The sequence below is a fragment of the Ochotona princeps genome, chromosome 3 (genome assembly GCF_030435755.1).
Source record: "Ochotona princeps isolate mOchPri1 chromosome 3, mOchPri1.hap1, whole genome shotgun sequence".
Lineage (NCBI taxonomy): Eukaryota > Metazoa > Chordata > Mammalia > Lagomorpha > Ochotonidae > Ochotona > Ochotona princeps.
The window spans coordinates 48,801,150-48,826,980 of NC_080834.1; the positions used below are offsets into that span (position 1 = coordinate 48,801,150).

The following is a 25,831-nucleotide window of genomic DNA, read 5'->3' on the forward strand; positions in this document are numbered from 1 at the left end:
ATTCCTTTAAGTAACTTTTTATCACTTGATTGCTCAACTGTCCACATTTCACACTACAGCAAAATTAAATATAGAAATTACACATAGGTAATGTAAGATTCTCAATAATGAATTGTTTGTGGTCACTAAACTATTTTATACTAAATTCTACTCAACATTTGAAATTTAAGTAAAATATTTACTTGAATTTATGATACTCTGATGATCTATTTAAAAATGGGCATCCTGAGGAATTGATGGTTCCAAATAGAATTTAAAAGTAGCTTATTCAAAATTAAAATAAAAATATTTTTTTAAAAAAGCTGCTTATAAATGGGAAAAGACAAAAATGTCACAACTCGAGTCATGTTAACACTTTACCAAAAATGAAACTGGTTTGTTACAAAATACAAAGAATTTTAGGTCTCAAGTATAACTCTAAAATGAGTCTTAATGTTGTTTAATGACACTATATTCTAATAAGAGAAGTTGCTGAAAACAAAAACATCATAAAAACAATTTTACACTTTTCAAAAATAATATGCAATAGCTATGCACAAAGCAATGGCATTATTTTAGCCACAGTCTACATATCTGCCAATATCCCAGCTGCTACCATGCTGACCCGTTCTCCCTTTTACTCATTTCCATTCACTCCCTAAGACATGTTTACTTAATCATTTATTCATTTTTATATGAAAGTCACAGTTACGGAGAGAGGAGAGTGACCATCCATGCACAGATAACCACAATGATCAAGGCTGTGCCAGAGAAGCCAAGGGCATGAAGCTTCCTCTGGGTCTTCCACATTGATGGTATTAAGCCAAGCACTTGGGCCACCTTTCTGTGCTTTTCCTAGGACAGTAGGAGTTGGGTTGGAAATGGAGCTGCTGGGATACAAGCTGTCACCCCATGGAATGTCCGTGTTAGATGCTGCAGCCCCATTACTGAAGATCTTACAGAAACTTTCTGCAAATTTACAATTAAACATCATAGTTGCTACGTATGTTTAAAAAAAAAAGAGATTTATGTATTTTTGTTAGAAAGTCAGATATACAGAGAGGAGGAGAGACAGAGAGGAAGATCTGCTTCTGATGATTTTACACCCAAGTGTCCACAATGGAAGGAGCCGAGTCAATCCAGAGCCAGGAGCATCTTCTGGTCTCCCACGTGGGTGCAGGGTCTCAAGACTTTGGGCCATCCTTGACTGCTTTCCCAAGCTACAAGCAGGGAGCTGGGTGGGAAGCACGGCCAACGGGATTAGAACCAGCACCCATATGGGATCCTGGTGCGTGCAAGGCGAGGACCTTAGCTGCTAGGTACTGTCCTGGGCCTGCCTATGTATTTTCAACTTAGAACAAACACACACACACACACACACACACACACACACACACACATACACACTGCCAGGCCCGCCTATATATTTTTAACTTAGAAAACACAGATACACACAAACACACACCAAGCAATGTTTCCTCACATAAACATCCTCCAAGATGAATTTAGCGTTGTCAGTTAACAATAGTCAGTATGTGAGTTCAGGAGGAAGCAAAAGTTGATGCAACAAAATATAGACCCTCAACAAAATTGTTTTTGCAAATCAAATTCAAATATTTTCTAATTTCAGTTTAACTCCACTTTCGTCTCCCTTTATGCCATATTCCTTCCTTACTCAAAGCATTCTGATTTTCAATTTTTTCTTCTTCATTATAAATTCAACTAACTAAAGGGATTTTATTATGACATGCATAAAGATTCTAAGTTCACCCTTAATTTTATCATGTATTGAGTATATTTTTTGAATGCTGTATTTTTCACATTCTCAAATCATGATCTTCAGATAATTGGCTAAAATGCCCGATTTTTTTTAAAGCCCAACCAATCTCTATTAAAGTTCACATAAGCTTCTTATGAAATAAAAGTTATATTATAAACTCTAGCTACAAAAAACTAATAACAAGGTAGGCAACAAAACTGATCTCAAGGGATTTTTAAACTTCTTTGAAAGGTTCTTCAAATTGTTTTTAATTATTGTAAAAGAAAGATATTACTATGATGAATCAAAGTACTAAAAGTTCTGTTACACAAACCAAGCTCAGCAGGATTTTCATTCTACTGGCACTGACCTTATCAGTCAAAATCAGATTTTGTTCTAAAACGAATTGTTTGCCTCTAATGTCCACTAATGACCCATTCCTGACTATAAAAGGACAAAGTGAAAAAATCACAATGTCTCTGAATTAAGACGTTTTTCTATAAAGGTAGAATCTTACTGTTCTTTTCCACCACAGGGAGTGGGAGAAAGATTCAGAATTATAACATGGAGAGAGATGCCACAGAACGTAGTTGGGGACATGGCATGGAATTGGAAAATTTATTCTAGAATATTTGCAATGAAACACGTTATAGCTCTGGGACAAGTAGAAGCAAATGTGTAAAAAAAAAAGACTTTCAACGTAGAAGGAAATGGAACCAATCGGCAAGGTTCTGAGAGGAATTGCAGAACAAAAGTGATTGGGTCGGGAAACTGTTAAGCAAAGGGTAGTTAACTAAAAATGTGAGGGTTATGAAATGATAATCACACCACTTCACAAATTTGGCAGTATTTCAAATTTTTAAAAAGTGTATATCACTGAATATTTTTCTGAGATCTGTGAGATGGGCACTAGAAATCTAAAGTTCCTTACGGAAATTTTCATTGCAATTCCAAGTAACTTTGAAAAAAAAAGTTTTCCAAGTTTGTCACTGAATATTTTTAAAGCACAAATTACTTAAACTATCAACCCACTTGAACACCGATATTAACATTTTTATCAATGCAAAAACGCAGATGTCGTTAGTTCAAGGTTGTCATCTAGATCTTTCTAGGGATAGTACACAATGAATTGTGTAGACACTCTAATATTTTCTAAAATTCAAACAAAAGGCTAATGTTTTTTAGGAATACATAATTAGGTGTGTATGAGGATTTCAGCCATTAGCTTCAAATTATCTAAATGCCAGTTTTCAACTTTTGTTATAAAAGAATAAGGATTATTTTGCTTCTAAAAAGTGAAACTATTCTAAATTTCAAAACACATCTTGATCCCAACCAAATTTTTATATTGAGACACAATTGACATTTAGTAAGTTGCCAAAACTGGCAAGACTAATACAAATCATAAAACATAAAAGAATATGTAAGAGTTTTACAGTAGAAGTAGCACAAAATAAATAAATAGGAGATGGTGTGCTTTAAAAACAAAAGTACCTTCTTCCAGTTCTAGGTGTGAAAATAACAATGGAGAAAGACAAGGTCAGAAATAAGGATTGAGGTGAAGAAATAGGTAACCCTTAACTACGGAACTGCAACAGAGTCATTCAGGGCAAGACCTCAGAGAAGACTCAGAAAAGGAAAAAAAAAGGATGTGATTTTAATTTCTGAAAGGAAATTCGGGCGAAAGAGAAGGAGTTCAAGATATAACTGAAGAGATATAAAGTCTTGAAATCAGGAAAGTGCTACAATAATCCATCTGTTAGGCCTTTCCTAACATGCAAGAGGTCCAGTACAATGAAAGTTGTATTTAAATAATTTTAGACCTGTAAGAATAGAAAGTCTATTTTCCTAAAAAACATGGCTAAAGGGTTTTTAAGATAATAGAGTAGCAGTTGGTAGTGACAGATGATTTGGATCCGTTGTTACATTGGATGAATGGTGCACAGATATTCTTAGGAATTGCTAGATATCGAGAAGGATATTTCCTCTCAAAACAAAAAGGCAAAATTTAAATAAGAATCTCTGTTAGGTTGTTTATTTTTCCAACACTCATGAATTCTGGGCATTTCTACTTATATTTCAACCTTCTAGTTTCTGAAATCTGATGCACAAACCTAACCTACCAATCCTGAACCAAAATGATTTCCTATCACAAAGCGTTCTCTCCCGCCTTCCCAGCATCCCTGCCTCTACCCCCCTCCCTCCCTTCATTTCTAACTTTCCTCTTTTCCTCCCTCTTTTTTCTCTTTTACTTTCCCTCCCCTCCTCACTCTTTTTTCTTTTTTTTTTTCTTGTCTCCCTTACTCTTACTCTGTGCTTTTATTTCAACTTTTCCATTCAGTTAATTTGTTTGGGATAAATTTGGGATTAATTTGGCTAAATCTTGAAGGCAAAAGAATGAAATTCACCAAAGTTCATGCCCTTGTGAAAAACTGAAGGAACAGACATATTCATGTTCACAACATTTGCAAGGCAGAAAATCCCAGATTGGAAAAACTTCCAAAATAATTATGAACTCAGATCCTGTGTTCCCCACAAGTATTCATTTTAGAGAAACTGTCTTGCTCTTAAAATGGATCTATTGGACTTATAAGAAAAAAAGGAGATTACAGATAGTATAGTTTTACACATGGAAAACCCCTATTCAAATTTTAGATTGAATTATAACACTGGGTTTGGAATTTTATGTCATTTCCAAGCACTGAAATGACCTGCAATGCCATTCCAAATGTAACCATTTATATATGTATAGAAAGTTAATAATTGAGCTAAATAATGATTTCCTCTAAAAATTAATTTAAAATCTTGCAGATTTCATACATTGATTGACCCTTTAATTTGCTAAACAAAATATTTAGCATTAAAAAACAAATAAGATAATTATGAACTCTATTCTATTTGATAATAAGCAATATAAGTGGTCATTGCAGGAAGGATAACCAAGAGAATGAGATCACTAGCTGTAGATAGAAACAGAAGATATGAAAATTTATGTTTCATCTTCTTCTAACTGCAAAGCTGTGAATCAATGAAATGAGCCTTAACTTGATTTTTTTTTAATGTAATCCTGAACTACATGTGAGAAGATGATTCTCTGAAGATTTGTTCCAGATTAATTCATGGACTTATGATTACTTGAAAATTTTTTCAAAACAACAACAAAAAAGGCATCAATGGAAGTTTCGGCTGGTATACCCTCCAGTTAATACTGACTTTCTGTTGTCGTTTTTATTTTGTTTTTGTTTTTGTCTATTTAGAATTTGGTGAGTCCTTATTAGCCAGCTGGCCATTGCCCCCACTCAGAACAGGACTGATGGAGACAGCCCCCAGAGCTGTTTTTGCAGTGAGATTTTAAAGGAAAAAAGAAAAATCCCAGTGGCCTGAGCTGGCAGGCAAGCAAGCATGGGTACAGAAGATACAATAAGCAGGTTAGAGCCAAGATGAGCAATTCTATAGCCGTAGTTACAGTTTAGCTTGTTGGAAACTGGCTCTACTTTTCATGGGGTTCAGTCCCTAGACCTGGTTCCTCTATAGGGAAAGTGTGTCAGTCTAACCTCCTGGTGACCATTTGTTAGACACACTCACTCTATAATTTTTCACTTTGTCACATTCCCATTGCTTTTTTCCAGGGATCAAATCATGAACTCCTCATCCTGATTATTAATAGAGAGTGGTTTCTGAGAACCATGAGCTTTACTGCCTGGCCAAAATCAGTCACTTAAAATTAGCTATAACACACGGGCCTACAAGTAGTCCCAGAAACATCAGGATTAGGTTAGCCAAGACAAACAGCTGAGTAGTTAGCCAGGGTGACCAGAATAGACTTTTATATCAATTTTCTTTGCTTTTCATTAATCTTTATCTTCCTTTAAAATGATTTCTGACCACTCCCAAATGATTAACATAAAAACATAGCGCAATATGTAGACCTCCTCATTGTAGAAATAATAGATCAAATCCTCATCTACTTTGGAGGACTGCTTTTAAAAAAGCCTAGTAGATATGACGAATAAATTGTCAATATTAGAACCTTCTCTAGCTGTTTTCTGTTCCTACCTCCATGATGGTAAAATATTAGATAATTTGATGCTTCCTTCTATGAATTTATACTGAAAAAATGAGTACCAACTCCAAAGAATATGCTTGTTTTCTCATTCATACTGACTCCCAGAGCTGGATTAAGGTTAAAATGCCTGCTTAGGTAAAGATCATATTAACTTTTATTTCTATGACAAATTCTATTGAAATCATTTTGTTATTACCACTTAACAGAAAAAAAAATGTGTATTGAGTATTGTGGTCATTATTTAGAGTCACAACCACTCCAGTTCAAATCCAGCTCCCTCCTAATGACCCTGGGAAAGCTGTTGAAGGTAACTTACATAATTCAGACACTGCACCTGTGTGCTAGACCAAGAAAGTTTCTAGTTCCTGACTTTGGTTTGGCCCAGCCCTAGTCATTGAAGCCAATGTGGTCACTTGGGGAGTGAGTCAATGAGTAGGAGGGTTTTTCGTCTTCTCTTTCTTTCCCTCTGTGTGTGTGTGTGTGTGTGTGTGTGTGTGTGTGTATACACACCTCCAATGAGTAGGAGGGTTTTTGTCTTCTCTCACAAACATATATATATATATATATATATGTGTATATTTGTGTATATATATATATATATATATATATATATATATACATATATATATCACTCTTAAAAATAGGGTTTAAGGAAAAATAACCACTCTAGACTTGACAACTAGTATTTGATAGAGCGGGGATTTGAAGTAAGGTAATTTGGTTCCAGTGTTCATTCTTTTTAACAATGTTGTGCTGCTCTACTGAAGCAAGTTCATTAACTAAGAGGCAGAGCTGCTGGTACCATTTTTTATATTTTGATAATAAATTATTTTCCACCAAGTATCTTCAATTCATTCATCTTGGGAGAAGGAGATGAAAGGAAAGAGGTTATGGTTATAGCTGTGTTAATAACATATACCCAAGTGTATATTTTTAACAATTAAAGCAATTTTGGTTAACTATTTATAGTTATGAGATGAGAACTACAAACAATAAATATTTATTTTTTGCCTGTGTAGGAGATAATATTCTACATAACAGATCTTTGGGAATTATAATTCATATTGGTCAGAATTACCACTTGGTTATCTATAAGCTACCCTCTCCTACAAAAACACAAGGGAAATTTAAAAAACAAAGATTTAAAAAATATTTTTCCCTTCAAAAGAAAATGCATTGGTAAGTTTCACCTACAACAATTATTACACAAAATAATGATTATAGACAGTAAGCATCATGCCTTTCAAAGGTTATAATTTGGTTGAAATTTTGTAACATCACTGCAAATTAGTGTAGAAAAAACTAAATATGTTTTATTCTTTTTTTCTGCTGTCTTTACTGGTACAAATTCAATTTCTTGAATGAAAAGGAAAAGAACGATCTCCACCAGTACACTACTTCTGGCACACAGCAAATGAATACAAAAATATTATTTTCAGAACATAAATGCTAATATTTTCAGATGTTATTATTAATAAAATTATAATGTTATTGTTTTTCCCCAAGTCTTTGTATATGAATTAAAAATAGACAAATACAGATTTAAAATTCCAAAATATGACAGACATTCCTGGAATTGAATTCACTTAGTAAATACACACACAAATATTTACATTTTGCTTCTATCTCTGCAATGCATTCTAGCTTTGTTATTTACACAATTCTTCATGACCATGATTACCTTTTTGACAGAATTACTTACAAAGAAAACTGAAAATATCGAAGAAAAGTAGAAATTGAGAATGATATAAAATGATATTATATCTGTAAAACAGAATTCCCAAGAATTAAGATAATAAAAACATCCTTATAGGTAGCTATACAGTTGTTGGAAATTATTTTTGACAAATTTAAACTGGTTGTTTCAAAGCAAAAATATTAGAAAATGGTGTTATGGTTTTTGAAGGGCTACAATTTCTTTAAAGCACAACTCTCAAGAAAACTGCAAAAGCAAATGTTTACACTTTATTGGTCGTAAATTTCCAAATTGTATTGGAATTTTATATCACAATACATCAAAACAAGCTAATTTTTTCTTTACAAAAATTTATCGAATTTTTTCAAAATAGTAGTTCACTCTTATGTGGTATTTTCTTATTTTTAAATGTTTTTTTTCTGTAATAAAAGAAAGAAAGCAAATTTAGAATAGAAAATGTTTCTGTGTAAGCATCAGCAAGCAAAATGTTTTTTCAATTTAATTTTTCACTCTCATTTTATTTGATAGAAAGGAAGAAACAGAGATGTACAGAGGAGGCGAAAAAAGAGTGTGAGGACACAAGATAGAGAAACTGGAAGGAAAGAAGGAAAGAAGAAAAATAGCATCTACTGGTTCAACGCCCAAATACACCCAACCCCAAGGATAGAGCCAGGAGGTAAGAAATCAGTCTGTGTTTCCCTGGGAATGGCAGACAACCCACAATTGGAGCCATCATCTACTGCCTCCCAGAATGCACATTAGCAGGAAGCTGGACCAGAAGCAGAACAGCCAAGATGCTAATACAGACACTCGCGTTTGGGATGAGGCTCCCTCAAGTTGATGCTTAACACCTTTACCAAAAGCTTGTGCCTGGCATTTTGTTTCTAAGGACACAAATCATTTTAATGTTCAAGGTGAGAGAGCATGATAATATCTGCTTCTGAGTATCAGTTGGAACATTATCTGAAATAGCTTTTCAAAATACATTTTAATCTCGCACCTCAGTAGTATTCATTAATCAATTAGATATTGCCTATTAGCAAGTGGGAATGATGCTCACATGACAACTGAAGACTGTTTACCCGTACAGTCCAAATAATAAGTATACTATCACTTGGAAGATGCATTAGAGGATTGTAAACAAATATCATGTAGTCTTTTTCTACAATTGGAATATTTACAATTTGTGTGATACTGTTTGTGTTTCCCTAGTGGAATAAATCATTTTAAATTTCAGTATGTCATATTAACTACTGACTTGTAAAAAATAACAAAAAAAAATAATAAAAAAAGTTTAAAAATTCTGCAAGACAATTCTTATGAATCCTTACCCTGTTGTCAAAACATGGAATTTATTTTGCTTCTATCACATATGAAATTATAAACTGTGTATAATCATTCCAAATTATTACATATCTAAAACAACAGCTTAACATCAGAAAATATCATAAATCAGAAGAGCTTTATAAAATTTGACAACATTACAAAATGGATATTGGGGCCAGACTGTAATTATAGTTACATTTGAGGAGTCTTCAAAATGTCATGGAAAATGTGCAATATAAAAAAAAATAACGCATGAGCTTCAAACTTCTTTCATAGGTAGATTTATCTTTTAATGTAATTTTCCACCGACTTTTGCCCATTTTTTTTTTTGTGTACTAAATAGCGATTAAAGGAGAAGTACTTAAAACTTTAAGTACATTTAGGGATATTCATTAATTACCTGCCTAAAACAGGTAAACAGATAAACACATACCAATCCTCTTTTCTAGAACATATTTCCTTTATTGTGTCAGAGTGAATTCCTCTTTTTCATGAATCAAATATGCATGAATTTCACTTAGTATTGGATTATGTAAACAAATATTACCTGAAGTTTCTTAATTAAAACAATTATATCTTAATAATTTATATATCAGAAAATACTCACTGCGGCAACTGACAGTGTATCTACCTGTTCAATGCTATGTATGAAACTAACAGGAAATCAATCAAGGGGGTGCAAACACAACAGAATGGAAAAATAAACTGTACCACAGTCACAAAAAGAAATACTACATGGCAATAAGAAGGAACTAATGTATGAAACATCAGGAAATCATCTAAACAAAATATTAACACAAGCTAATAATTCAAATACATTATCTGGTTCTTCTTTTAAGAAAACAGAAGCCTCATATATGGTGCTAGATATCAAATGTGCATGGGGTTCCCTGGGATGCTGGAAAATATTCTCTTCAGATCACGAAAAGGGTTACATGTGCATATGCACAAAGCTACATATGCATAAGAACGTGCATGGTAAACATTTATGTAATGCTTTTCCTGTTTTTAACTTCATAAGAACAGAAAAAAAATCTCAAAAATCAGCTTCAACTTTTCAGTAAGGATGTTAAAGGAACAGTAAAAAAAAAAAAAAAAAAAAACACAACATTACCCAACAGAACGCTCAAAATAGAACTCAAGAATGAAATTAAAAACTAGAAACACAATAATTCATGAGAAACTGTATACTGAATTCTAGTTTTTAAAGTCTTGCTGTATTTACCAATTATGCTAAATCTCATTTCCTTCTGTTTCTATACTCCTAAATCTAAGAAAAAAAGAGAATTCTTTCTTGTTGCACAGAATGGCTATAGTGTAAATGGCCTCTGAAGGAAGAATTTTCAGTTGGACGAAGCATATGTGATCAAAGCCAACTCTCCAAGCACTAGGGTTATTATCATGAGCAGAATATTTTCCCTCTCTGTTTCCATTTTCTTCCATAGAGAGTAAGGAAGCTTTTGGATGATCTCTGTTCTCAAATCAATGCATTAAATGTGTAAAGATTTTGGAAAATAAATTTTGGACCAAAATGTTCAGTGTTCATTGGGTTATTTGAGTCATACTGTTATTACCAAAAAAATAAAGAAATAAAATAAAAAGCTTAAAAACAATTGTATAAAATTTATGTTACGCTCATGTCCTCATCTATTTTTAGGTTTCCTGCAACTCATAAAGGTGAGAAAATTAATTTTTAAAAGTTTTTTTGTTGTTTTTGTTTTGTTTGTTTTGTTTTGTTTGTTTTGCTTGAGATTGAGAGGAGAAGATTAAGGGGAAAAGAAAGAAGAAAGAAATAGAGAGACTGAGAAGAATACACAATGGCCAAGTGTGTAGGCCAGATGTAGAACTACCATGCTAGTATCCAGCGTCAGCATTGCAGCAGCTGTACATTGATCCCAGAAATCCAATTTTTAAAAATTGTGACCATCAGTTGAATTAAGGTTCAAGTTCCTTCTCACACAAGGTCATCATATAGAAAATCTCTGAGTCTTTAAGTTGACAATAATTAACTGTCTAATGGGAAACACCTGTTTCAGAGCAGGTAAGCATTTTGGAGAGGATTCTGAGATTTTACTTCTTTCTGTAGGATTCTGTAACAAGGAAGTGTACTGAATGCTACAGATGACTACAGTGAAAACTCATTGTATCTTTTACACTGTGGCACTACTTCTGATATAATAATATATATGCACATAAAATAAGCTAATGCAGTTTCCTTATTGAGAAATGGTTTCCCATTATGCTACTTTCCACAGTTTTTATTCTAAACCACTGATACGCAACGCAACCTCAGATCAGAAGGGCATGCATTGCCTGTAGATGTTATGTTTTTTTTTTCCTGGAGGAAAAACTACCTATGATCAAAATTGTTTTGTTGGTCAAAGACTATTGCTTAACTTAGAAGGATAAAACAGGTACTTTAGGAAACCTACTGTCTCTGTCTTTACTCATTATTTGTGGCTAATTTTAATATGGGTAGAACTATTCTTCAATTTTTGAGCAAGGGACAGAAAGTATACATATTATCGGGTTCAACTGAAAGTTTTTTTCAAACTCTAAGGTCAAAGATCATTAAACATATATTACAATGAGCATCATCATGTTTTAGAAGAACCATGTATATAGTTCAAATGTTGGCATCAACATCTAGCTGCAAAGGAATTTAGGGGAGTTATAGACACTCTGATCCTCCCACCTGTACAATGGAATTAAGATCCCTGCATTTCAGGGCCAGAGGATTAAATGAAATAAGATCTATGAAGCATACTGTCTAGGATTTGAATGAATGCATCAATGGCTGGATCTGAATAATACATCCAAAGGCAGGGATCAGGCACTTAAAAGAATGTTGCAGTCAGGCTAGATAAAGCGTTCCATCATCATACTCAAAACTAATGAGTCAGTTTTCTAATCATTTCCAAGGTCAAATCTTTGAAAATTTTTCAGTAATACTCTTAGTAAAGCAAAATTAGTAGATGGATTATAATAAATATTCGTACTTACATAGTGTGCAATGCCTAGTGCAATGCAATCCTCTTTTTGCACTAAGCAACAAGATGCCTTCCCAGGAGTTTCAGAAAAAATTTGTCTATGGCTATCTTGAAAAGGGAAATCTATTAGAAACTCAAGGAAACTTGGCAAAGAACAGGCCTAGGACACCAACTGATGGGCTCATTGGCTAAATGCTCACCTTGCCTCTTTCTTGTCCTGGCTGCTCCTTCCCATCCAACTTCTTGTTTGTGATCTGGGAAATCTGCAGAAGATGGAGTGAAGTCTTGGGATGCTGCACCAGCATGGGCACCCGAGAATATGCTCTTGGCTCTTGGCTCCTGGCTCCTGGCTTCAGATCTATTCAGCTCTGACCATTGTGGCCGCTCAGGGAGTGAACCAGTGGACAAAAGATCTTTGTCTCTCTGTTTCTCCTTTTCTATAAATCTGCCTTTCCAATAAAAATTAAAAAAAAAAGTCCTATAGTCAATGTTAGTAACAGGAACTTATTGGCCATGTAAGTGACTCCAAGTAAAATTCATAATTTAAAAGTTTTATTTCAGAAATGTTACTTCATTATCAAAATTCATAATCTGATATACAAAAGCTATTCACAAATCTTTCATATTTTTAAATAATGAATTTATGCATTTGGTGTTGTTGCACACAGGTTAAACCTATGCTTGCATTGCGAGCATTGCATATGGGCAACCATTTTAGTTCTGACCATTCCAGTTCTTATCTAACTCTCTTTTAATGGACCTGGTGAAGAAACAGAAGTGAATCCAAGAGCTTTGGCCATGCACCCCCATGAGAGACCAGAAGGAAATTCTTGGTTTTGACTTGCCTCAGTCCCAAGTAAAGGGAAGTAAACCAGTACATGCAAGATCTTTCCAGATGTTTTTCTGCCTATCTGTTTCTTTCAAATATATAAATAGATCCTTAAAAATAAGCATAAATACCGTATGTATATTGTTCTTGGTATTTTTCCTGTCTTAACTCAAACAAAATATAAATATCCCTCCATTCTCAGATCACTTTTTAAACATACGTATACATATAAAAATTTCACAGCTATACCAGAATAATTTTCTGCTGCCATAAGGCATAGAGTGGCTCAATACACATAATAATCAACTTTAAAAAACCTGATAGAAGGCCCAGCACAATAGTCTAGCAGCTAAAGTCTTTGCCTTGCATGCTAGTTCTGTGTCCCAATGGCCCTGCTACCCAGCTCAGCTTTGGCAGTTGCGGCTAGTTGAGGAGTGAATCGTTGGATGCAACACCTACCTTTCTGTATCTCCTCCTCTCTGTATATCTGCCTTTCCAACAAAAATACATAAAATCTTTTAAATAAAACCTGATATAAGTTGAAAACTTGTTTCAATTTTCAATATGTTAATGGTGGTGCTTTCACCCAAATGGAAATTGTCCCAGGTACTCAGAAGCTTCAGTTCCTTTCATCTGGTAAGCCTAGTAATGATGCTTCCAATCCAATTTAAAAACCATTAAAATGTACTGACTTTTAAACCCATTATAATATAGCTCATTTCTGTAACATTTAGTTTAGAAGAAAGCAGCTGTGCATTTGAACATCTGGAAATTACTTTTAATTGCACTTCTCTCGAGTGAGAAAAGAGAAGCTCTACTCACAATCCTATTTGCGCATCTAAACTACATGAATATTAGTTAACACCTGGGCTTTGTATATAATTTCATTTGGGGATACATAATCTATTCTCATTATTAAATTCAAACTTCATGTAATTTGGCTGCTAAAATTTTGATCTGGTGTACAAGATATTTGGTTACTCAAATTATTTATGTATCTAAAGGACAGGGCAAATTTCATGGATAGAAATGTTTAATTATGGAAGGAAATAATGAGCAAACACTATTGCACTTGTATTTAGCTATCTGGATACTGAAAACGAAACAAAATGCTGAATATAAAGTAATCCAACATCTAGCATTTCATGAAAGACCTGTTCATTCAGTAAATCACTACATTTTAATCAGGCAGACTTAACTTCTGAGTATGAAAGTCAGTTATTTTTTTCTAATAACAAACACCAGTTTCCAAATTTGTTGGCACAAAAGTGTGTTAGTAAAAAATTGATTATTCTATAAATATTCTGAACTAATTATTGCTGTTTCAACGCCAAAATTACAAATCATTTTTAGTTTCTATAGGAAGTTTGATGTGTTTAGTACCAACACAAATATTTTAAAATAGAGAAATCACACTTTAGTATGAATTTCATGTGTACCAGTTGGCTTAAATTTTAAGCCACCTGACCATATCTAAAATTGCATGATTATATAAAAAACTCTAGAGAATAATTTGAATGAACCCTGTGAATGGAGAAATAACACAAGATCAATTTAGAATTCTACATAACACAATCAGTAAGATATGTAAGTTTTCAGATGTTGATGTGCTAACAGAAAATTCACATGGGCATTACTATACTTCATTAGGAATGTAACTGAAATATTAAAAAAGAAAGTAATATATGAATGATGTCTCAAGCACAACTTGAAATTGCTATTACAAGTTAAAATATCATGAAATATTTGTGCATACTGACGCGTATTCTTTTGAACACATAATAAACTTTATTAACACATATGATATACATGATTTATAATTTGTAGCAATATGATCTCTAATATACAGCTATGACATTTTCAGGAAATTGACAACTTTTAGGGTAAAATAAATAATTCTTGGAAAAACTGAGAATCTTAGTCAATAAACTGATTTGGCCAACTTTGAATGGTCAAACTGATATCCCAAAACGTTTTTATACATAGGAAAATACCAGTTTTATCTTAGAAATTCTGTCACAGGTCCTCTAATGAAAAATAGTTAGTATGTTTTGCTACAATCCCTCTGTTTCCAAAAACAAACAAACAAACAAACAAACAACCCTAGGATTATAAGGAGCCCTAAAGCAAGCCTTAGGAATTTCAATATGGGAAATAATGTTGTGGGACTAAACACCACAGACCATGCACACTGGACCAATACCATCATTTTGCCAGTACATTCTCAACTGCTCTTCAGTGAAAAGGAAATGTAGACCTATCTCATGGCCACTGCTTACCTTTCCAATTTGTTGTTTATGTAGGAATAGCAAGTTGCAATTAACTTCAAATACATATATATATATATATATATATATATATATACATATATATATTATATACTATGTCATTAATCTCAGTCTTATTTTCTATTTTAGTGTTTAAACTGAAGACCTTAGAAAGCCCTCAGTTCTATATAAACATTCAAATAAGACAAGCAAGTCTTTCAAATTCACAGTTAAGTAACTGATAGTCAAAGAATTAAAAAAAAATATTTTCAGGCCTTCTCCCCTGCAGATGTTAATGCCTTACCATCCAGAAATGGAAAGTAAGTCACTGACCACTTGTCTCATGGTATATTTAAACATAAATATTAAGTTACATTTCAGTAATTGCAAAGTAGAAACATTCACAAACTTTTCAAGAAATTCCTTTAAGCAAATGATAGTACTGCAGAGTTTCTGTAACTTAATAAATTTCAAAAAGTATCAATAATCAAATATTTATAATTATCCTATACATATGGAAATTGTTATGATTTATGTTAAATATTCAGTGCTTAAATTATGTACACCATCAGTGTTGGTATGACCTATTATACTGATTTGTACATTGACTCACACACTAGAAATGTTGATTTTTCAGAGTTGCACAGTATCAGGAAAAAGTGAAAAAAGCCTTCCTACTGAAACTCTCACTGCACAATGCAGACAAAAACCCAGGTTGACAAACACACCTGAAAACATAAACAAAATAAACAAAGAGGGCTGAAACATTCTTAGTGTTTAAGGGGAAAAAAAATTGATGCCTAAGAGGGTGTTTGCTGATATATTCGTCTTGACATAGAAGAATATGAAATTGGACACAAACCATTATTGTTAAACTACATAATAGGTCAGGTTACTTGTAACATGAACCTTACCATGTTTAATAACACTACCAAATAGCAGCATTTACTTCATGATAATTTAAAAATAAATGAATACCATGTATAGATAAAGATGCAACAAGTGTAAATTACTCAGGTATTTGAAAACAAGTTAGAAACAGGGAACATAAAAAAAAGAAAGGAACAGGAAACATCATTCTTTTCACTCAGTGTTAATTTTGTTTATATCAAAACTCAATATCTTAAAAACTTATTTATCTAATCTACATTATGTTGGAGGCTTGAAACGACATGCAATGTAAGTAATTTTATGGGAAGGATCTTACGAATACATTACACATGATAATTTTTAACATTTAAGGTTCAGGATATTCATTAAATAACAAACTATTACTATCAACAATTTACATGAAAAGCATCACTTTTCGCTTTAGCTCATATTTTCCCTGGAACAAACACGAATGCCTTCATGTGCTTCTCGTCTACTTTTGTTACTACAAACTTGAGATTCTTTGCCTAACCTAATCTTCCACGGTTGAGGTCACTGAAGTTATGCCAAACTCAATAATAATTTTCAATCTAATGTAGCTAGCACTGTGTTTATCTTATCACTATAATCTAGATCACTCAAAACAAATAGTTTCACTTAAATTAAGAGATGGTTTTCCTCAAATGACCTATGATAAATGTGTCACATACATTAAAAATTGTGTTAAATTGCTTAGAACAGTACCTTAAACTTTCTTCCAGATTTAAGGTTCAAAGTAAAAGCTGATATGTAATTATTTAATATGTATTTCATTTGGGGGAAAGAAATAATTTTCTGTGCCTGTTGCATCATTGAAAAAAATACAAACCCATCACACTTAAGATGCAGAATGCCCATGATTTAAACTGACAATTACAAATGAATCTCCCTTTTCCTGAAAAGTTAAGAAGTTTTTGCATTCTGAAGTGGACTAGGTTCTAATATGTTGGAAAAGTAGAGAAGAAAATGATGACAGAAACATTACTCAGCCTGCTTTTCATAAGGAGAATAAATTCAACAAAATATTAAGTAACTTTCTTTATTATAGTACTGTGGAAAATGCAATTATATTTATTGCCATAGCAAGACAAAGTAAACTTCATAGCTATGCCCGTAAAAACATGATTTAAATTGTTCTTAATATTTATTTCTGTGTATTTCAACTCCAAACTATTTCTATATAATCATGTGCACAATGAAATTTCTCCTGGACTCACAAATAACATTTCTGTACAATCTAAGTTTTCTGTTTGATGACACTGAGTGTGCTGTGGCCACTAACTAAACAAAAAGAAAAGAAAAGAAAAGAAAAGCAACAATATTACTCAATAAATTTTAGAGAAATATCCTGCCAATGTCAAATGTAGAGTAAAACAATTTACTGAAGTAATAAAAACTAAAAGTAGGTGTATATACCTAACAGCCAAAATTAAAACACTAATGGAACACAAACACAAATTTTTAAACAATAAACTTGTAAAACAAGACAAAGTATTTTATTTTCCCTACACTTTCTATTGATCATAAATTACAAATTATTCCATTTTTTCTAAATTTTGAATTCTCTATATTAATTTCCTTTTTATTAATGCAATTTATTAATACAATAGGCACTCAATGTTACAGCAAATATATAATGCTTAAAATAAAAACGTGAACTCAATCGTGGAGCCATGCGCAGAGTAAGCTTAACCAGGTAAATTTCTATCAATAGCAACCGGTAATACAAATACTTTTTAATGTGTACTGATATGAAAATTTGAAACACTATTTCAACTAATTTCAACTAATAACAAGATATACAAATACACACACACACTTAGTATCAGAGACCAGCCCACAGCAATGTAAACACATACACACTCATGCACACGTGAATTAATCTGAAAAGAATTAAGGTAAATTTTTGATTCCAGGATTTACCAAAAGTTATTTCCCTGCACATACACACACACACACGACCTGATCTGAACAGAATAGGGCTCCTTTTCTCACCCTACAATTCACTTAAAGTTAATTTTCACTTTCTGTATGACTCTAATTGGTAACGTTCTACACTGTGTAAAGAAAAGATAAACATCGGCGATAAATACATAACAAATACAGCAATGAAAACAAATCCAAGTCCAGGTTCTCTTAAAGAATCATGCATTCAGTCATCATAAATATTTTAAAGAGAATTGTGATTATATTTAAGTTAAAGAACAATAGTACTCTAGATTTCTGCAAATATGCAAGAATAGTATTTCATGAAAGATCAGTTGCAATTCAGTTTTCTGCTTTTAAAATCTCTGTGTCTGTGTTTAATATCTACAGATGTTCAAAATGCAACATAAAATCTGAGATTACTCATAGCTTACCACAAGGGTATTTCATTCAAAGTTAAGTATTTAACTCATAAAATGCTGCAGTATAGATTAGCATAATGGCCTACAAGACAAAAACCAGCTTTTACTAATACAAGCATTAATAACAGTTCTAAAAATTGAGTTTTAATCTATTTGGCTTTTAGATTTTTTCCTTAAAAAAATATCTTTTAACTTCAAGGCAGCAGTTAAAGTTACCAAGCCATGCTTACCTACCAATGATTTGTCTCACACTTTCGTTAAAAATAATATTAACATGTTTTTAAAATATGTAATAAGGGTTAACTTTTCTTCTTTTTTTAAATAGCACATGCCACGACATCTTAGTAGACAGGAAACCTCCATTTAAAATATATTGAGCTTAATTGCTCTCACAATGAAACTTTCAGCAAACTTCATTACTTACTGTTCAGAGTGTTACTTACAGTGATTAACAGAGTTAAGAATTCATCTGCTGTTTGTTCTGAAGTGTTTTTGAAAAACCTTTCCGCACTGTGTACTTTTCAATTAGATGTCCAGTTCTATTCTGGTCTGCTGAGAAAAACAAAAATCCAGTAAACCTTCTTCGTTGAGATTGTTCTTGCATTTTAGGTGGCCATAAGCAAATAACTCATAACGCTAAAGTTAACACTATGAAAAAAAATTGATGCTTGTTTCATATGTACTTTATAAAGTCATTTTGGCATGCCTACACAATTCGTTGTGGCAGCATTCGGACATGATTCCTAATCATAAAAAAAAAAAAAAAAAAAAAAAATCGCTCCAGGTTCTTTGGAGAAAGCTTGCCGCTGGGAAGTTGATCTTGGCCAAGTGCCAAAATCATGTGCAAAGGGGCCTCATTACGGATTCATGGCAGCCTCAGCACTGAGAAAAAATGTGACCCAACAGGCTAAATCAGCGACTAAAATTAAAAAGTAAGAGACAAAGCCAACTTACTTAATATTCCTTCCAAAGCAACATTAAACTTTTTTTTTTTTGGTAATTAAACCCTTGTTAATCAAATGCAGTGTTCCTCTGTCCTCAAATGATTGTACAATTACTCTTTAAAACTTGTCAATTCCCCTTCTACATAACACTTTCTTTCTGTGGCAAATTACAAAGATTTCACTAGGTAATAAAACTCCATCTCTACTATAATAGGTTCAAAGACAGAAAGCAAACTCGTGCAAGCGCAGTCACAGTATTCCTTGAAGATTTACGCAAACAAACAAAAAAATTAAGCAAACAATGGTCTGCACATTCTAAACTTCGATAGAGGTGAACACTTACCCTCTAAACTCACATTGATAGAGATTTACCAGTCTCATTGCCTAACTTCCCCCACCCCCACCCCAAAAGTATAATCGATACACAGCCTTACCTAGATGTCTTCTGGCTTTTCTGCAGATCAAAAAGTTTCCTGCCTAAGCACACAGATATTCTTTCACAAACCATAAAGGCTCTTTTATGAATCCTGCACTGTCACAGGCTGCTTTCCACACCACATTGAGAGCCCAGTGCGTCAGCTCTCAAGATAAACTACATTACTGATACACCATTAGTGACAGAGGTTGTCTACTGGAGAATTTATCTTAACGAAAGAAGGAAAAGAGGATTTTTTTTTCAAAATAGCAAAGAGGGTGCGGTCAGATGTTGGATTTTGCCTGAGAAAAGGGCCCTACACTGCACCAGTACCTAAATACTAGCAGAAGCTGCCTGGGAAGGGAGCCAATGGAAGGACTTTGTTTGACCCAGCTGCCAATCTCTCTCCTGAAGCCGTGCGCCAGACTAAACACTCACACTATTTTAACTCAAATCAGGCTACAGCAGCTGTTTGCTTTCCGGCTCTGAGCTCTGCACCCACTGTGGCCTGTGCAGTTCACCAGCATGCTTTGCTAGCTGCCTGGCTGAAATCTGTTCCGGGGTGGGATTTGTTAGTGGAGAGCACATTTTAACCCTATTTCTCGTGGTAAAGAGGGATGCTTTGTTGTTCTGCCTATGGATCTGAAATGTAGGGATCATTTTAATAGCCCTATATGTATATATAAAGAGTGATATTTCTTAACATGGAGTACTCTGGGGATTTTTCAAGGTAACAAGGATTCCAGTATTTCTTTAAAATTTGAATGAGAACTTCTCCAATACATTCACGTTAACACCCCCTAGGGCAGAGCAAACGCAAGACCTCTCTAATGCACTTCTGAGAGCAAACATGGTACCCATTCACTCCTGCCCAATCCTCTTGTGGCATAGCAAGATGGAGCGTGGGCATCAAGAACAAGTCTCACATCATGCTAGGAGTTAACATTAGGAGTCCTCCAATGTTCTGGAAAGTTCTTCCAGTGGCAATACCAAGGCACACAAGAACATTGTTTTCCTTATGGGAAAATGTACCAATGTGACCCAATTTATTTTTCCTAAATGTCTGACCTTATTAGCTATTAAATTGGATGTTAAAAAAGAGAAAAAATTCACATTCTAAATTTAAAAAATAAACTATGGGGAAATATAGTTTGAGCAGGCATGATTTAGGTAATCACGAAAATTGTCTTCTTATCATTGAGGGGAAAGATCTGACAATGTGTATCTATAGCAAACCACAGAGGAGCCAAACATTGTATTTGTGGAGAAAATAAATCAATAAGTCATTCAACATGTCAAAAATTAAGAGAGGATGGGTGGAGTGTGACAACATGGACTCTACCAAGTTAGTTTTATTGCTGATCAAATTTTGACGTTTTGGATGATGATGAAATAAGCCAGCAAGTTTTTACATTGACATCTTCATTTCTGATTTTATGGGGAAGAGAGATATATTTTCATTTGGGGCAAATGAGTGTTAAGACTATACTTTTTCCTAAAATATTTTGATCTTCCTGTGATGAGCAAAATTTAGCAAAGGCCTTCTTCAACTATTTTGCAAGAATTTATTTATTTATTTATTTGAAATCAGAGTTTGAGAGAGAGAGGAGACAGACAGGAGAGAGAGAGAGAGAGAGAGAATCTTCTATCTGTTGGTTCACTGGTCAAATAGCCACTATGTCCCAGGGTTGTGCCAATCCAAAGCCATGACTTTGGAACTCCTTTTCAGTATGCCACGTGGGCTGTAAGGCCTCACACATTACAGTTATCATCTGATGCTTTCTCAGATGCAGTAACAAGTTGTATCAAACCCAGTGCAACCAAAATCCAAACAGGTGCCCAGAAAGTCTACTATCATCCCAGTGAACCATGTACCCCACTCTGACATCATAGGCCTGGACAAAAAGCTTTTGAGAAAGCCGTTTCTCCAGTTTGAATCAGAGAGATCACTTTGTTTCTGTTCTTGCCCTAAATGATATGTCTGTTCTCTTAGAAACTGGAAATGTAAGTGAGGCCAGGCCTCATTTCCATCATAACAATCTTTGTTTATTAATACAATATAGTCTAATAATGGCTATGATATGTGAGTGTGTATGCACAGACAAATTTCAGAACCTCCTACTTCCCAATTATTTCTTGTGTCCATAAACTTTTATGGATTTGGTAGTGATTTGCAGTTCTTGAGAAAATATAAACTAATAAATGATTTTGAAAGAAATTGTGTAAATTTCTCTTTGATTTTTTTGTGCCTGACTTCAAAATTCTAAAATAGAATGGGTTAAATATAGAGAACAAATTCTGAATTTATTATAAATTCATACGGTTTACTGCTTAAGGGAAAGAAAATCAAGACAAGCTATAATAAATGTCTTATATCATTTTAACCTTGAAAAAAGACATTAGAAATGCAAATAATAAAATCTACAATTTTACCATGAAATATTTCTTTATAAAGAAATGGGTAAAGATGGTAATAGAGAGGGCTGCTCAACAGGTTTCATGAGTGCGTTTAAAGGCCTAATGCATTCAGAATGTGTACTATGACAATATTGCAGAAAACAGGAGCAATTATTCTTACTTCCCCAAATCCCCATTGGATCTGTTTTATTATGTATCAGGATGTGATTCAGGGTGCAGAGTTCTTATCAACTATTAAAGTGCTTGGAAATGGTACCTTTTTTTTTTTTTTAAATCAAAGAAACTATCGAACCTACTCCACATTGTCTACACCAAATATTCACCCACTATCCCATTTCTTCATGCATGCCTACAACTGCAACAAACCATGGTCCTATGGTAACTTGTGTTCATCTCGGTAGCTACCTGACTCAAATTATTTCCTGTCTTGCTCCTGGATCTCTCACACAGTCTAGCAGTTAGTCAATACCAAGGGCTGAATTTGTATCCTTTCACAATTCAGATGTGCAAGTTCCAATCCCAACACCTCAGAATGGCATGGTATGTGAAAATAAAATACTTAGAAGGGAAATTAAGAGGGTGAGGTCATCACAGTGGACTCTCTTCCACTATCCCAAGAGTCCTAATAAGACAAGGAGGTTAGAAAACTTAAACACAGGCCAAGTAAAGACACAGCAAGCAGAAGACATGCGCAAATCTAAGTCTGCGGATTTTAGACTCTAAGCCTCCAGAATCAGGAGAAAATAAATTTCTCTTGTCTAAGACACTCAGTCTGCAGTGTTGTTAATTGTAGCTAATTAATACCATATCTCAGTGTGGGGAGTTGCAAATGATTTAAGAACACGATTTACTTTCATAACCCAATTACTTCTACACTCAAACATTTGACTTGTCCAAAACAGTATTTAATTTATGGAGTCAATGTACTTTTTTCAGATTTTTCCAGGAAAAAAATCATTTCATTGCTTTATGTTAGAGATGTGACTTGATTAAGAATGAAGGTCCTGGAGCCTTGCATGTACTAGGATCCCATATGGGAGATGATTCTTAGCCTCACTGCTCTACTTCCCATCCAGCAACCTACTTGTGGTCTGGGAACGCAGTCAAGGATTGTCCAAAGTCTTGGGAACTTGCACCCATGCGGAAGACCCGGAAGAGGTTCTGGCTCTTTGGCCATTTCGGCCACTTGGGAAGTGAAGCAGGAGTTGGAAGATCTTCCTGTCCGTCTCTACTTTTCTCCGTAAATCTGACTTTCCAATAAAAATAAATAAATATTTTTTTTAGATGAAGTAAGATATAACAGTTACCACTCTCCTATGAAATTTTTTTTATTTTCATAATTTAAACATTAATATACTGAATTTTCCTGCAAAAATATTATTATGTGGTTTATATACACAGCCGTTGAAAACAATTTTGGGGCAATTTCATGCCTAACATTTTCTTCTTGAAAAAGAGAGATTTATTTATTTTTATTGGAAAAGCAGATTTACAAAGAGAGAAAGATCTTACATTTGCTGTTTTTCACTCTCCATGTGGCTGCAACAACCAGAGCTGAGCTGATCCAAAGCCAGGATCCAAGAGTCTCTTTAAGGTTTCCCATGAAGATTCAGAATCCCAAAGGTTTGGGCCATTGTCTACTGCTTTCCAGGCCTCTAGCAGGGAATTCCATGGGAAATGGAGTAGCGGGGAGAAAAACCAGTGACCATATAGGATCCTGGTGCTTGAAGAGGGAGGGTTAGCCAATTTTGCCGTTGTGTCATGCCAGATGCCTAATATTTTTCTAGGCAATCAAAAGCGACTGTGATGTTGATGATTTTACAAAACATTTCTGTCTCATGGGCATTTAACAATTAAAGTTTCATGATAGATAAAAACTTAATATCAGACTTGGGAACAAAATGATTAGTCTCTATAAGCAGAGACTACACAAAAGGATTATTCTAACAAACGAAAAAAAAATATGGGCATCTAAGAAGACAATCTGAATAAAGAGAAATGGGTAAAATTCAGTGCAATAAGAAATCAATCAAGTCCCAGGGATAACAAGAATGCTCCTCTAAATGAAATGTGTATTAACCCACAGAGTGAAGGAATGGCATAACACTTGCAGGAGCTGAAAGCAGCAAGAAAGGGATGGGAAATACAGTGAAGTAGGGATAATTCATGAACTGTGGGAAGCTGAATTCTAAGATATCCTCCAAGATTTCCACTACCCAATATATCAATATAGCTATTCAAAAGACACAACGATAAAAGAGATTAAAATTATCACTGCAATAATGAATTACATTACCTAGTTACAACAATTCCCACCAGCTAACAAGTATATATAACTATTCCTTGTTTCACCCATTTTCCAAAAAATGCTACCCAAATCTGAGTTAGGCAAAACTGTATGTGTAGAATAAAAAACAAAACAATTAAAACAGAACAACAACAAACCCCTACAGCCCCTGGTCTCCTAGTGTTGAGAGAATAGAAAGAATGTGCAGAGCAAAGCAACCAGCTCTTCAGAAAATGACTCTGGGAACTGTTTGTGAGTACTGTAGAATGCCAAGGTGAAAATGGTCTGTGGTTTTGTTGTAAAATATAATGATCACATTTATATTAGTCACATACTCAAAATATTTCTATAATAAGCAAATAAGAACAGAAGCATTATCCTCGCAAATTTCATTTTGTTTTCCATTGTACATCAATGTGTTACTGTCTTAAAATGCCTAAATACGGGCCCAGTATGTTGGCTCAATAGACTAATCCTCCACCCGCAAGGGCTAGGAACCCATGTGGATGTTGATTCATGACCTGGGTCCTGGCTACTCTGCTTTTCATCTACCTCCCTATTCATGGCCTAGGAAGCAAAGCAGAGGCAGGTTCAAGTCCCATGTGGGAGGCAGCAAGGAACTCCTGGAACCTGGCTTCAGATTGGCTCAGCTTCAGCTGTTGTGGTCATTTAGGGATTGAACCAGTGGATGGATGATTCCTCTCCCTATTTTTTTTCTCTTTGTAAATCTGACTTTGAAATACAAATAGTTCCTTTTTTAATGCCTAAATATGTCATTGTTTATGTAAAATTGTGCTTATTAGCTTCTTGCATTTTTTGTAAACATTACCTCACATAATTTTCCATTATCTGTTGAAATCCTAACATTTTAAATAAAATCCATGACAGAATCTCTTGCACAATACCTATTCTTCCTCTAAAAACTGCTTCCCCTGGCTTCCACTTTAAGAAAGACTTACAAATAGCACAGTAGTTTGAACTACTGCTTCTTTATGAGAAAATTAGAACATTGAGAAACAATTTTGAAGAAACATGAAATGTAAGGTGAATGCAATCACAAAACAACTCAAACTACTATAAAGAAAATAAATTAAGTGACAACATATTTTTGCAAAGGCCACATGCAAAAGAATAAAATAAAAGACAATACACTATGTAACCGCCAGCATAGAAGTATTTTTTACAACTGTTGTAGGACTTACAAACACATCATGAAACAGCATAAATAGTCATAACATAGCCATAGACACATTTAACTAATAGTCACCCCAAAGAAATCATCAACAATGAGAGTTTCACTGATTATTCTGCCAAATATATAAGGATTAAATGGAGTTGACATTGTGGCATTGCTAGTAAAACTGCTGCCTGTGACATAGGCATCCCACATAGGTTCCAGTTTTACTCCTGTCTGTTCCACTTCCCAACTTACATGGCTGGGAAAAGCTGTGAAAGATGGCCCAAGTGCTTAAGCCCCTTCCACCCTTGTGAAAGGTCCAGAGGGTTCCTAGCTTGTCACTGTACTATTTGGGGAGTGAACCTACGGATGAAAACCTCTCTCTTTCTCCCTCTCTCTTGCCCTTGCTCTCCCTTTCTCT

The 25,831-nt window shown here is 34.1% G+C and overlaps 1 long non-coding RNA gene across 1 annotated transcript in view; it reads right to left on the reverse strand.

Moving 5' to 3' along the window:
- Positions 1–25,831, reverse strand: part of LOC131479909 (uncharacterized) — a 341,735-nt gene that overhangs the window by 109,720 nt on the left and 206,184 nt on the right. Inside the window, exon 6 of the long non-coding RNA XR_009245161.1 lies at positions 18,613–18,718. This is a non-coding gene — a long non-coding RNA (uncharacterized LOC131479909). The remainder of the gene's footprint in view (positions 1–18,612; positions 18,719–25,831) is intronic.